Genomic DNA, 14,971 nt, shown 5'->3' with positions numbered 1-14,971 from the left:
CCTACTAATTTCAACTTTTAAATTAAATAAGATAAAGCTCTCCCCCAATGTTATAAAAATCTATTAATTTTTTTTGTAAATTTGCTATTTAACTTTTCCATGTTGCAAATTTTCTCCTAAGAACCATGATTTTCTATAGATCATAATTTTGGTTTTCTAATAAGTAATAAAACCATAAATCAAGAGTGAAAGAATATTAAAGAGCTAGCAATATCTTAATAATGTTAAGACTATCAGATATTCACATACCTTATTTCTCAGCAACTTGAACATCATTAAATTGTTGTTAGTAAAAACAGTGAAAAATAAAAACATTTTTAAAATCAAAATTTTATTTTTTATTTTATTTTTTGCCTTTTTAGGGCCCACTGGCAGCATATGGAAGCTCCCAGGCTAGGGGTCAAATCAGAGCTATAGCTGTCAGCCTACACCACAGCCACAGCAACAAGGGATTTGAGTCACATCTGGGATCTACACCACAGCTCACAGCAATGCTGGATCCTTAACGCACTGAGCGAGGCCAGTGATCCTTATGGATACTAATTGGGTCATTACCACTGAGCCACGACAGGAACTCCTAAAATCAAAACTTTAAATTTGATAATAAGAGCTACATGGGAAGAACCATAGTGTCTAACATTTATTTGGTAGCTTTTCTGAAGAGCATATTTTCTGTGATGGTAAATTTAAGTATAGAAAAAGACACACTGGCTTGGAAACTAACCAATGACTCTGAAAAGGAGCTGTCACCAGCCTCCAGCAATTGAATATCCATAAATGTAGAAAACTACTTGTTTTCTTTTATTTCATTCTTTTAGTTTCTCTATTTTCTCCCATTCCTCATCCTATAGTAATAGGGATAGTATGTAAAGAATAAATATAACAGAATGATATAATTGGTTTATCTTTTTACAGTCAATAATTCTATTTTATAAAATCTGAAGTTTTGTCTAGTATCTCTAAAACTAAAGAAAGAATAAAGTAAAATCATTATTGTCATTTGAGATGATTTATTGAGAAATACTAAGCAATTACATTGGGCAGAATGTTGTCACTCTCTGATCTAACCTGCTTTTCAAATAGTAAGTATATATAAAAGTCTGATCAATTTTTTCCATACACTTTACTTTGAATGGGGGGAAAAAAAAATGAATCTACAAGGACAGAAAACTGAGCTTCTTGCTACTCTGGAGCCTGCACTTCTCACATTCTATCCAGTTGCTCAGCAACTGTAATTGTATTAGAATCATTATATTAATGTTAGATAGTTCCAAGCTTTATTTTTCTTTCTTATAAAAGGAAAGCTATTGTTAAACCAAATAATTTCTTGGAGGATAAAGGTAGTAGCATTTTGAATCTGAATAGGCTCAAGTGTATCTTTCAACCTGAGCAATTCAAATCACTCGCATGAAGATATAAAAGCACCCAGCTGGACTATGTACTTTTGTGTCTTATGTGATAAGAGCTGAAAAAAATCAGGACTACTATAAAGCCTTTTTCAAAACAAGCAAAGAGTCTTAGTTGATATAATTATTTAAATATGCTCTCTTTATAAGAAAGACAACCATAGAAATAAATTGATCATAAATCAACAAATTTTCAAAAATACCTAGATTTTATTTTGTTCTTTATCGTTTCATTTTATAATTGGAAGAAATGACTATCTACACTTACTGGCAAAATGTTGTACAGAACAGCTAATGCTTCTGGATGACTCCAACCAGAAGTGTTATATAACTTACTACTATTCAGAATTAGCAATAAACAGGTGATTTGACCATAGCTTTGGTGGTGATTTGTGTCTTATTCACAGTTTACCAAAAACCTATCATGATGACCCCCTTATATGATCAGCCAGTTTTCTGAATCAAAATGAATAAAATAGTCAATATAATATAATGTAAAAACCTATTGTTAAATAATCTGAATTAAGCAAATTCTGGATAGAGGTTATTCACCATGACTAACTGACTTGTGGTTAAAAAAATGGAAGCCATTTCAACTCAGTTTTAATATATAAAAACCAATGGAGGAGTTCCCATCATGGCACAGTGGAAATGAATCCGACTAGGAACCGTGAGGTTGCAGGTTCAATCTGTGGCCTCGCTCAATGGGTCAGGATCCGGCATTGCCGTGAGCTATAGTGTAGGTTTCAGACATGGCTGGGATCCCTCGTTGCTGTGGCAGTGGCTGTGGTGTAGGCTGGCAGCTGTAGGTCCGATTCAACCGCTAGCCTGGGAACTTCCATATGCCATGGCTGTGGCCCTAAAAAAACAAAACAAAACAAAACAAAAAGACCAAAAAACAAAACAATGGAGAGAATTTAATTAAAAAGAAACATAAATTATCAGGTAATATATATGCTTATCATGATAAATCATCTTGTATCAACATAGATAAGTTATTCTATCTCATATCATAGGAGAAAAATATATGGCAAGACAAAATAAATTGGGATACTGTTTATTTCCCTAAAAACATATCCATCACAATACATTAAGTATATATACACTTAAGGACACTGTCATCCTTATAAACACTTTCTAAGTGAAGTGGTTCCATTGACTCAAATAAACTTCCGTATTTCAATGCTTATGACATATTTTGTCATATAAAGATAGAATGACTATTTTTATCTTACATAAGTCAATCCAAATTTCTGCTAAGCTAAAAAAGAAAAAAGCATTGGCAAACCCTTTAAATTGGCAATTTAAACTGAAATACATTTCTACTGTAGACAGAGAGGACTTATTTTAGCAAGGCCAACTCAAAATGAATATTATAGCTAGGCTTGCTATTATCCATTACTCCCTAAGAGTAGATAATATCTTTCTCTTAACTGTCAGAATTTGTTTTTAACTTTGAAATATTAGATTTTTTTTTCCAAGAAGAGTTAGTCACATATACAGATAATGTATTTGAGGCATCAAATAAAGCTATGATATAATACAATGCCAACATTATGAAAGAGCCTAAAATTTGGAGGAAACAAAATTGTACAAGGAGCGGAGTTAGCTTTCTTTTTTAAAAATTATGAAAAGGGGCCAAAAAAAAAAAAAGCGGATTATGGAAATGTTAAGAGTTGAACAAGTACGGGCCATTCGCTATGTTAGATAGCTTACCTTTGGGTGGATGTCTTAAAATAGGGCCAGAGGTTAGTGTCAAGTGTGTCTATACCATCACCACTACACCAGTATGGAACAAATGGCAAGGGAATGGCCACACAAGCTGGTCATTCACTTCCATCTAAGCAATGGGAAAAAAAAAAAAAAAAAAAATTCTTAGCCCTAAGCTTTGATTTTGCCCTGGGAATACTATGTTAATACAATAGATTTCTGGTGAGAATATTTTTTTTTTTTAATTTTTTTTTTTTTGGTCTTTTGTCTTGTTGTTGTTGTTGCTATTTCTTGGGCTGCTCCCGCGGCATATGGAGGTTCCCAGGCTAGGGGTCCAATCGGAGCTGTAGCCACCAGCCTACGCCAGAGCCACAGCAACGCGGGATCCGAGCCGCGTCTGCAACCTACACCACAGCTCATGGCAACGCCGGATCGTTAACCCACTGAGTAAGGGGCAGGGACCGAACCCGCAAACTCATGGTTCCTAGTCGGATTCGTTAACCACTGCGCCACGACGGGAACTCCGAGAATATTTTTAAATGTTACAGAGAAGCAGCTTCTGGAAGAAGTGGCTCTAACACTGCCTATGGGTTTAGGCGTTTGTTAAATATAAGCAGTTAAAGAATGTGGATTTTGCAGATGTTCTCTTGATGGTCTCTTCCCAAGACTTTTCAATGTCAGCGTCTTCTGAAAGAGCCCATTCTCCCATTTTTCACATGGAGCAAGAGCTGAGAGGACAGTCTGAGCCCTGAGCTTCTCTTTTTCACTGTTATTTATCTTTGTGTCATTCAACTTCTTGGCAGACAGAACACACAAAGGAGTTAATTGACAGTGTAATTAACAGATAATCAACAGAAGTATTAGCGGGTTATGGGAACCAGCAGGGGATAATGAAGAAGCCAGGACCTGGTTACAGTTGGAAGCTGTTGCACCCCTAAGTCTAAAAGGACAAGGAGACAGGGCAGCATTATTAGAATTCAGTAAGAACTAGAATTGAGCAGTAGAAGTGGAAAGACATGTAGTGAAATGAGGGGTAAAAGTAGAGACTTTCTAGATCAATTAGTTTTATAAAAGTGAAAGAGAAGCAATAACTACACGAAGAAAACTATCTTTTCAATCAGGCGGTGATTTATCAAACTGTTTGATGCATCAATATAGTCACTAGTAATTTCTTCAGATGTTTGCTTCCTTGTAGAAAAATCTTTTCTACAGTATTTCAGTATTTCACTTGTATGTATATCAAAAACTTGTCCTATTGCAGGACTTTTTAAAAATTTGGACATATTGACATCCTTATATGTATAATACATATTCTTCATGGAATTTTGGAAAATATGACATTAAATACAGATATTTTAGGAAACAATTGAACAGTCAGCTTGGTTTATAAAGCCACTTACACATGATCTACAGAGGGCAGGAATTTATATTCTGTTCACTGAAATAACTCATGCCTCGCTGAGTACCTGGCACATACAAGGTGTTCAGTAAATATTTGTTGAATTAAATATAAATGATGACTATTTTGCTGCCTATATTTTTGTGGTAGTGTATAATATTTCTATCATTTCCTTTTTTTTAAATTTTTTTATTATTTCCCCAATATATATATAATTTTTTTTACTGTACAGCATGGTGACCCAGTTACACACACATGCATACACCCTTTTTTTCTCCCATTAAAATGCTCCATCATAAGTAACTAGACATAGTTCTCAGTGCTACACAGCAGGATCTCACTGCTAATCCATTCCAAAAGCAACAGTTGCATCAATTAACCCCAAGCATTCTTTTTACTTCAGATACTGCTTTCAAGCTAGATAAGGCTTCATTGTTTGCTTTCTGCTACTCAGATTGCTCATGGTCATTCTCTGTACCACTGTCTAGTTTCAACACTAATTTAAAATTACTGAATTTTGGAGCTCCCATTGCGGCTCAGCAGAAACAAACCCAACTAGTATCCATGAGGATACAGGTTCGATCCCTGGCCTTGCTCAGTGGGTTAAGGGTCGGGCGTTGCTGTGAGTTGTGGTGTAGTTCTCAGACAAGGCTGGGACCTGGTGTTGCTGTGGCTCTGGCATAGGCTGGCAGCTACAGCTCTGATTTGACCCCTAGTCTGGGAACCTCCATTTGCTGCAGGTGTGGCCCTAAAAGAGCAAAAAAAAAAAAAAAAAAAAAAGAAAGACAATTTCTACCCATGTTTATTTTGTCTCCTACATACATACAATGGATTTCTGAAACATCGGTTTGTATTCTACAGCATGATTTTTTTTTTTTTTTTTTTTTTTTTTTGCCGCAACCACACCATATGGAGGTCTCCAGGCTAGGGATTGAATCAGAGCTGTAGCTGCCAGCCTGCACCACAGCCGCAGCCACAGCCATAGCCACGCCTTATCAGAGCCATGTCTGTGATCTACACTGCAGCTCATGGCAATGCCCGATCCTTAATCCACTGAACGAGGCCAAGGATCAAACCTGTGTCCTTGAGGTTACCAGTCAGATTTGTTTCCGCTGAGCCACGAGGGAAACTACTTTTTTTTCTTTTTTTAGCTGCCCCTGTGGCATATGGAGCTCCTGGGCCAGAGATCAGATCCAAGCCACAGTTGTGACCTATACCAGATCCTTAAACCACTGTGCCCAGCTGGGGATCAAACCCGTATCCTAGCATTACAGAGACACCGCCCATCTGGTATGCCACAGAGGAACTCCTATAACATGATTCTAATGTGATTTTCTCACCTCCTCCTGAACCCAAATTCTTTATCACAAACCCCAGTTAACTGTGTTTTAAACTGAAGCTTTATGTCGCTTACTCAGTTTCTATGCAAACTCTAAGTTAATTTTTACCACTTTCAAAATTACATTTCCTTCATTTGGATTCTGTCTTGAAGTGACTTACATCATCATAAATTCCTAAATGTTACCTACAAAGTATTTGAGTAGCCACTTATAAAGATGGGCTACACTAAATACATGACATAGTCTTGAGTGAATGGACTATGTTTAGGAGGGGATAAAAATAAATGAAAAGACTATAAACCTTATTTTAACTTTTATAAAACCTAACTGTAAATTAGACACAGGCTACACGAAAACCATAGAACTGCATGGCTTATGGTTTGAGAGTAGTTTTGGAGTGTGGGTTTTTTTATCCTTTTGGTTTGTTTGTTTGTTTGTTTTTGCTTGCTTGCTTGCTCTTAGATTTATTCCTGGAATTAATTAATAATGAGTTTATACTATATTCTAATTCTTCAATGGATAAAGTTGTTGATGGCAAGTAAATATAATACTCATATGAACATAAATATTCTAATAAAGATGGCATTTGAAAAATAAATTCATTTAGTTGAATTATCTTATGTAAACTTAAGTCATTTTCATTAAATTATAAACACATTACTTTTAATCCAAAAATAACTGACAGTTGCTTTTTTATTTTTTCAAGTTTCAGTATTTGGGTACAGTGGTATCATGTGCAAATCTGGGAGCAAGAATACAAACAAAGGACCCAGCCCTTAGACTTACCCCATTCTCTTCCCAAACCAGGCTCCATCAGGAAAATCAGAGGCCTAGTGCCTGCATGGAGACCACAAACTGAGCCCCAATGGCTCCTCCCTGCTCCTGCCACCATCCCACAACAGATTCAGAAATTGACCTGTGCAAGGCCAGGAAGTGGGATGGGTATATTTGGGGTAGAGAATTTCTGTTCCCTGGTACCAGATGGAATGGGGTTGGAGGGCATGTTAGGGAGAGGACGTGGGCTGTAGTTGGGCATGTCCCTTTGGGAAAGGTGTGGTAGGACAAGGGTCAGAAAGGGGTCTGGAAAGATGCAGCCTAAGGTAGGGCCCTGGTTGTCAAGGTCTAAGTAAGTGGTAGACAGACACCAATTGCATTTAATGAGAATTTTTCATGGAAAGGGTGTAAAATATTAACAAAAACTAAAAATACTAGAAAACTTGTGAAGTTTTTTACCATTTTTTAGGAAATTTTCTGAAATGCAGGAGATGCCAAAACCCTTATTTTAACATACTGTTGTTTTGAAAAACTTCACTTTCCTACAATAATTACTGCAAAGCTAATAAACTCCAAAGTAAAACTCCAACACTTAAAACATGAACTAAAGTATACTTTATATTTTCTTGTACTGTCTTTTTGTTTCTATGGACACAGTATCTCACCAATGTCTACCAGGAAACATGTCAAGTAAATATAAAATTCAAGTAAAGAATAATCAATAAAACTGACAGTAAGTCCTTGATTCTAAATGAAGGATCAACATTCTTTGGAACATCTACTGGGTATCCATTGTTGCATTAGGACATTAACGATTTATAAATTATTATTTTGCTGCTTATTGTTATAGAAAAATACTTCAACAAAACATAAAACCTCTTATCACATTTTTGAAAAATTATTGTTTTTAATAAATCACATAATGAGGAAGAGAAAAAAGTTCAGATGAAGCATGCTATATTGGCATAATTGATAATTATCAACTCTTGATAACTGATAATTCATCCAAATTATCAAATTTATAATAAGCTAGAATATCAATATTAGGAACAGAACAAGTGGGGAAATTTCTAGGATCTTAATTCTTTATGAGGCTAAAACTCTCCCAGGAAACTGGGAAAAGTCTCTACAACTGCCAAGAAATCCCACTTGGCTCCTGTAGGAACATATAAAATACGTGCTGCCTCTTTCCTTGAATACAGTGAAAGAGAGCAGACCCTAGTTTTTAGAAGTATCCAAGATCCTCTTTTTTTTTCAAAGGCCACTCGAGTTGTGAAGGAGACATATCAGAGGTTTCACTTAGTGTGACAATGTCACATTTCCCTGTATATCGCATCTAATGCTTCCAGGGGTCAGACCTGGTGGCCAGCATTTGACAGCATGGCCTTTGTAACAGCTGACCTCAAAGGCTGCAACTCTTTGTTCAGCTTCCATAAGGTCTCTAAGTGGCAGCTTTCAGCAGTGGCTGCCATGGTTTACTTCTCTCAGCAGTTGTTACTAAGTTGGCTCTTCCCCACTGCTGTTGCTTTAATACTGGCTGCTAGTAGAAAGCAGTCTACTAAAAACACTTCTGCGGCTTTCCATCTACCTTTTGCATTTCAGGTCCTGCTCACCTCCTTAAATACCAGCCTAAAAACATCTTCTAGGTGTTGTTCTTTAAATTAAATAATGAGTCCCCTGGTTAACCCTCAGAACCATCTTTACACAGCATTTCACAATAGAACCCCTGGTGAGAGCGACAAATAGGATGCTTCTCAGCTTTCTCAAATAATTGCATTTTAAAGTAATTTACTTAAAAATTTTATTAAGTCACAATTGGGCAGCAAGTGTCAAAGTACTATTTTGGAGAGTCTGTTGACTCTCCCTTCCCTTCCTACCTAACCTCATCCCCAGCTGGTGAATTTACTTTCTTTCCTGGCAGCAAAATGCAAAGAAAGTAAATGAAAGCATACAAACCGCTGCAATAGGTAGCAACTCCAGCCAATCCTAGAAGCCACCACACCAATATTGTAAGCTGTTTTCTTTTCCAGGCCTGGAGTTCCTTTGATGTGTTATTGGTCACCTGATAGAAATAATGAGGTCCTATGAAAACAGTTTTCTTTCAATGACCATCATCTCAGCAGCAGAAGCTACTGTAAGTCTTCAGTACTAGAGAAGATTCCAATCTCACAGGCTCATTACAGTCTCTACAGAAGACCTAGTTCCTCCTTTTGTGATCTTTTTTGTTTCCTACAACACAAACTTCTAAAATTCCTCCTTAGGGTGGGCTTAACAGGAGCATGGTTTCTTTTCCCTTAATTATTGCTTTTGGCTTTGACTCTTTGTATTAGAATACCTTTAACATGAGGAGGTCTCTGTAATCCTGATAACCAGGGGTGCTGCTATGTAAGCTGGCCTTGATTAGATCCTCTTTTCAACCTAGTTCCAAACATAAGACTCTGTCTTTGGCTTACCTCAGTTTGGTAATAATGAAAATGTATATACATTTTACAACAGGATTGTTCTTATTCTCATTGCTTTTCCCTTTCTTTAATAAACTACATTTGGGTGACAAATGCTTCCAAATAAAGTAATAATTCATGGTGCTTCATTGCTATATTTTGCTGGGCCTAAAATTCCAAATTCTGTTGAGATACCTCTGTCTAAAGCCAAACTCCCAGGATCTCTCATTGTTTTTTCTCCCTCAGGAAGTTAAAGGAAGATCTTCTCCGCCTTTCAAAGAGGTCCTGAACTCACATTCAAAGTACTTAGCAAAAGGATCTAATATTTCTTTTTCATTCTTTAGAGAGCAACAAAGATATTTATTCATATGTACCTCTCAACAATCTTTATCTAATCTTCAGATCACAAACACTGTTGAAGTGATTTTGAACTACTGATCAGGTTATTAAACAAGACCACCTACTTCTTTTCCAATATAGGTGAGGACAAATACTTAAGTAAAAGGTATAAAAGTTATCAGAAAGCATATGAAGTTTCAGCTATGTACCAAAAATTGACACACAAGTTGACCACTGATTTTATAAAAACCCAGAAAAATATCTTCCCTACTTATAGTAACAAATCTCTATCCCAGCCAGGTTTAAAAAATACCTTTTAACCCTATTCCAAAGATAAAATGTCATTAACACGTACATTTTTTCCAACAATTCTTAGTCTGTAATTTTGTTCAGTGAGCTACTTCTGAATTACTTGAGCTAAGAAGGGCAAATATTTTAAATTATTTAGTCTTTTCTGATTTTCTAATGTAACTTACCTACTCATTTATAGCGATCATCTTTTTAAGCATAGTATAAGTTTGCTTCTGTTGCCATAGCAATTGTTTTCTTCCATTAATGTGTACATTGACTTCTTTTCTGGTTTTCAGGCTGCATTTCCAGACACTTTTGCTCATGGAATCCATGAAAAGTCACTTTTCTTTATGGTGCTTTCTAAAGTGAATGTTTAATGAGTCTTAAATCTGCAAATGCAATACACTTCTGCTATGCTGTTTATTTCACCCATTTTTCATTTATCACAAAATAATACACATTTCTTTTAATCAATTTAGAAGTTGAAGGAAGTCATAAATGAGCCTAGATAAGCAGAGTTCTTTAATATACTAATATAGTCCAAGGCTTTGAAAACTTTGGTACTTAAAATACAAGGTGCTTTGATAAAGTCTTGCAGATTACTGAGCTAGCCCCTCCCCAACCCAACCCCAGTCAATATGCACTAACTCACAGTTCTTTCCACAGCTTCCCTTCAGGTTTTCAACTTTTTTTTTTTTTTTTTTGTTAATGGGTCAACTTTTATCTGCTTATCTGATATTTTCTTTCTTATAAATGTATAATAGTAACTATTTTAATGTATATTATGCAGTCCTATCCTATTTTATAGTACTGGGTCTTCTGCTATCAAATCTGCAATACTTTTGATGTGCAGAGCATGCAATCATGGACAGACACACCACACATATGGATACTTTATTCCTTGCCTTGATAATTTATTTGTGGATATGCTCTACATGGGGTCATAAACAATAGAAAAGCTAAATAACTATACAAAGGGACAACCCAACCCATGAAACATTGCAAGGCAGTATGTGATTAACTGCTTGAACAAGAGGTAGAGATCACAAGATTCATGGTAAAACAAGAGCTAATCATTTATCAATACATAGTTAAAGCATTATTCCTCCAGTTGAATAGGAAGACTACTTCCTGGACATAAAAAATGTATCACATTTGGTCAATAGAGAGCTCAGTAAAACTTGTGATTCTCTACTATGAGAACTTCAACACACTGAACCCTCCAACATTTGCTAAATTTGCTGAAAGACTTCAATTTCGATACTTTCTTCCCCTCATGACAAACTTCTGATATGACTTCTAAATTTACTCTCATATCTTCAATCCACTTATTCAACAAAAGATTATTTCATTCCATCCAGCACTATGCTAACTATTGCGGTACTGATCTCTAGTAATCAAATCATGGGACATTCTATTTAAGTAAATATGATCTATGACACAAAGAGTTAAAGCAGACATAGGCTCTTCAACCCAAAGCTGGGTCACATGTAAATACTCATCTTCACATAATGTAACTGGAGTTTTTTAAAACAAATACACGTCCAACAGCATCATCAAAGTTGCATATTGATGTGTATACTGATTTCTATTTTACATTTTTTAAAAATCAATACCTAAATCTAAAGCAGAGTGCCTTTCATTACAGAAGTGGGTAATATTATTTTACTGAATATAAATAAGTTAATAACATCCCAGCTAGACAAGCGAATAACTGTATATGCCACAGAACAAGGCAATAGTTACAAAACAATTTATCTATTTGTAAAGATGCAAACATTTATCTAACTGTATGTGGCCACACATTTCTACCTTCTGTTAAACTGGTTCAAGTTAAAAATAACAAATTGATTTTTAATAAATCTTAAGGTTAAGAGAGCAAAGCACATTCTTGGAAAACTCTGTGTTAAAAGAGGCATTTGTCCAACCCTCTAGTGCTTGTAGTTTCAGTTCTAGCCAAAAGCACCTCAAAATAAGTATTAGGTTACTTCTCAGCATGGCTCTGTCAAAACAACAAAGAGATCCAATAATTTAGCTTTGCAAAATATAGAAATGTAAATAAATGATATGCATTTATGCAGTCTTGGGCATTGTGTTTTCATTACACTTTTAATGTTTCCCTTAACTTGTGAAATATTTTGTCAGTTTGGAGAGAGGAAAAGAAAACCTAAAAATTTCATCATCTCTAAAGAATTCAAATCCAACTCTAACCCTCAAAAATGTCATCTCATCTCTTCATGGGTCCTTATGATAGTATAAAACCAAATATATTCTATGCACCTGTTAGTTAACCAGTTTATGGACTTTGTTTCTTGCTGATTTATAGAATAATGTTTTATACATCTTGTAACAATCACAACAATGTGATTACCCAGATGCTCTAACTTCAGATCAGAATATCTGTATTTATTGGATAAGGTATTAGAGAAGAAATGAATTTAATTTTTGTATCTTGAGGGTAGAAGGAGGGAAGCTGAGTGATGTTCCCTTGTTCTTTACTAGTCTCAAAGAGCATAACCCTTAAGTAAGCTTCAGACAAACCTTGTGTTCCTTTGATGCACCATGGACATATGCCATTCATAAAACTATATAATTCAGTTTATATCTGATCTTTCCACATCAAGATGTTATTACCTTTCCCTAATTTTTTTAAATCTATTATGAGCAAAATTTTTCCTAAACAAAAAATAATCCCCCCCCAAAAAAAATCTCAGAGCTACTTGTCATCAAAGGAGGGATAACTGGGGGTCTGGGAGAAAAATACAGAACAGATTAATTATTTTCTCTTTTCAAGAATAAAAAGCATAATTTTACTTTTTCTCTAAAGCTTTTTGCCAAACAAGAGATCATGCAAAAATAATAAGATGGCAGCTTGATACTAATTTAACTAGAACTCCTGGCTGTGCCCTGGCCTTTTGGTACCAGTTAACTAACTAGAAATTGGTATAAAGATACCGCAGCTAATCATGTAATCTCCATGCCTTTACACAATCACTGGCTGTGTAATATGCATTAAATTAGGACAAAAGGATCAATATCCACTGAGAAGAGCCTGCCGTAATCTACTCAAAACACAGTGCTAAGAAGGTAATGAAGAGGCAAACTTGAATAGGGAAGTAGAAGACTCTGATAAGCTTTAGAGACAAAATTAACATTTGGAACCCTTTAAAAATCATGAATGCTTAGTTTTAATTTCAAAGACTTCAAACAGCATAATAGAAATAAATAAATACGGCAGGAAAACACCATGACTATACTCTGTCATTCTCTCTGAGCCTACACCTTCATACCCCCTCAATAGAAAGGCAGCACTATGAAGTCATGTCACATTCGTGGTAAAGAACTGAAACAGTAGCATCAAATCCGTATCTGGATAAAAAAAAATAAAAAAAGTCAAAATGCAATAGCTTTACATAAAATCATACTGAAAGGACAAAATAAAGTGTATCATGTTGACAAAGGAAAAATAAAGCAGGTTTAAAATAACCTGTACGTTTTTCAGAATGAGCTACCTTTGAAAAGAAGAAATAATATATACATTGACCAGTTACATGAACTTTGTAGAGACAAAAAGTAAAGGGCTATAGTTTCTGCTCAAATATAGAAGAAGTGAATATTAGAATCCAGTGTATGGTTGAGGAGAACAAGCATAAAAACAGCAATTTATCTGAACATGCAAAGTAAATAAGCAAATAATTCTAAACTGCAAACACAATTTGCCTCTTTACCTTTGAAATGCACTTTAAATAGTAAAGAAAATGTGTTTTTCCCCACATTCTGGCTGCTTTGTAAACATTAATTAATTAATCTCAATAATACCCTTGTGAATGTGAATAGGTATTTTCTCCCTGTGTTCTACAAACGAGAAACCTATAATACTAATTATGTACATTTATAGAACACTTTTCCTTTAGGGGTGCAGGGTGCCTTATTATTTTGAAATGACTAAACAGACGTTAATTATCACCATACCTTTGTGAAGTATGTAAAGCTACAATTAGAAAAGTATGATTGAAAGTTTAAAGAGAATTTTATCATGAATTTTTCCTTCTTAAAATCACCTCTATATAACACAATTATCCAGGTTGGGTGATAATAACTACAGTAATACTGAGGTACTATTTTGGAAATATCAAAATATTGAACAGGGATTTCCCGTTGTGGCTCAGCAGTAACGAACCCCACTAGTATCCCTGAGGATTAGGGTTTGATCCCTGGCCTCGCTCCATAGGTTAAGGATCCAGCGTTGCCGTCAATTATGGCATAGGTCATAGACGTGGCTGGGATCTGGCATTACTATGGCTGTAGTGTAGGCTGGCAGCTACAGCTCTGATTCATCTCCTGGGAACTTCCATATGTTACAGGTGCGGCTCTAAAAAAAGAATAAATAAATAAATCGGTTGAACAATATTTTAAAGATACTAAAAAATTGACATCAAATACGTCTTAGAATTTCTAACCAAAAGGAAAGGAAAAAGAAAAGATGCAACAGGAAGATAGGAAGTTAAGGATAATGATAAATGAGCAGATGTTTATTAATTTAATAAATATCTACTCAGTTCTGATGATGGAACATTCACTATTCTAGGTCCAGGGAATACAAACATGAACAAAGTCCTGCTCTCATTCCAGGAGAAAGGCCACAAAAAATTAACAAATAAAATAATTTCAGTTGAAAAATAAATTTCTATGAAGCAAATACATCAGGGTAAAGAGACAGAGTGAGGATCTGAGCCCATGAAGAGAGTAGGAAAGGGACATAACATAGAGATCAAGGTCAAGAAACTGAGATGATTAGAACAAGAAAATGTTCCATTTGTGTGAAGACTACATAGCATAACATACATGAGAGGCTGAATACACAGTAATCATTCAATACAGGTTTTATGGTTTTGTTTATTTGAGGGTTTTTTTCCTTTGAGAACTATAGCAGTAGTTTAAGCTTTGAATTAGTGAATATTGTTTAGTTAATACATCTAATGAGACAAATGGCTCCTCTTATCCAGGAAAGTATTATCACAATGGTTCTCAACCCTGCTTGTACATCAGCATAGCCAGGAGGTATTTCTTAAACGATGGATACCCTGAAAGCCCTCTGAAAGAAGAATTTTGCAGGTAAGATTGATAATCTGTTGTTACTGCAGCCTTCAACAGCCCCTCTAGCACCAGAGAAGACTCAAGTACCAAGAATTTCAGGGCCAGATAAATAATGTTGACTTACCCAAATAGGAAGATTTAAGAAACAAACATGAGAGTGCAGCAGCAGTTCTT

At 35.4% G+C, this 14,971-nt stretch overlaps 1 protein-coding gene across 45 annotated transcripts in view; it reads right to left on the bottom strand.

Annotated features, from left to right (window-relative positions):
• NAALADL2 (N-acetylated alpha-linked acidic dipeptidase like 2) overlaps window positions 1–14,971 on the bottom strand; it is a 1,339,033-nt gene that overhangs the window by 1,002,922 nt on the left and 321,140 nt on the right. For 9 of the 45 annotated variants that reach the window (XM_084990305.1, XM_084990325.1, XM_084990304.1 and 6 more), the window contains one exon: window positions 8,586–8,691. The exons of 32 other annotated variants lie outside the window; for them this stretch is intronic. The gene's annotated coding sequence lies outside the window, so the exon portion shown is untranslated. Of the gene's footprint in view, window positions 1–3,122; window positions 3,247–8,585; window positions 8,692–14,971 lie in introns of all 45 variants that reach the window. 4 more of the 45 variants (XM_084990317.1, XM_084990300.1, XM_084990314.1 and 1 more) reach the window with 1 other exon arrangement.

Source organism: Sus scrofa, chromosome 13, assembly GCF_054392235.1.
Source record: "Sus scrofa isolate SSC_HxYL_T2T_F1_AM1 chromosome 13, Sscrofa_HxYL_maternal_Yorkshire_Landrace_v2.0, whole genome shotgun sequence".
In the NCBI taxonomy this organism is placed as follows: Eukaryota; Metazoa; Chordata; class Mammalia; order Artiodactyla; family Suidae; genus Sus; species Sus scrofa.
Note: the sequence above shows the minus strand (reverse complement) of the source record. Positions and strands in the feature narration are given on the sequence as shown.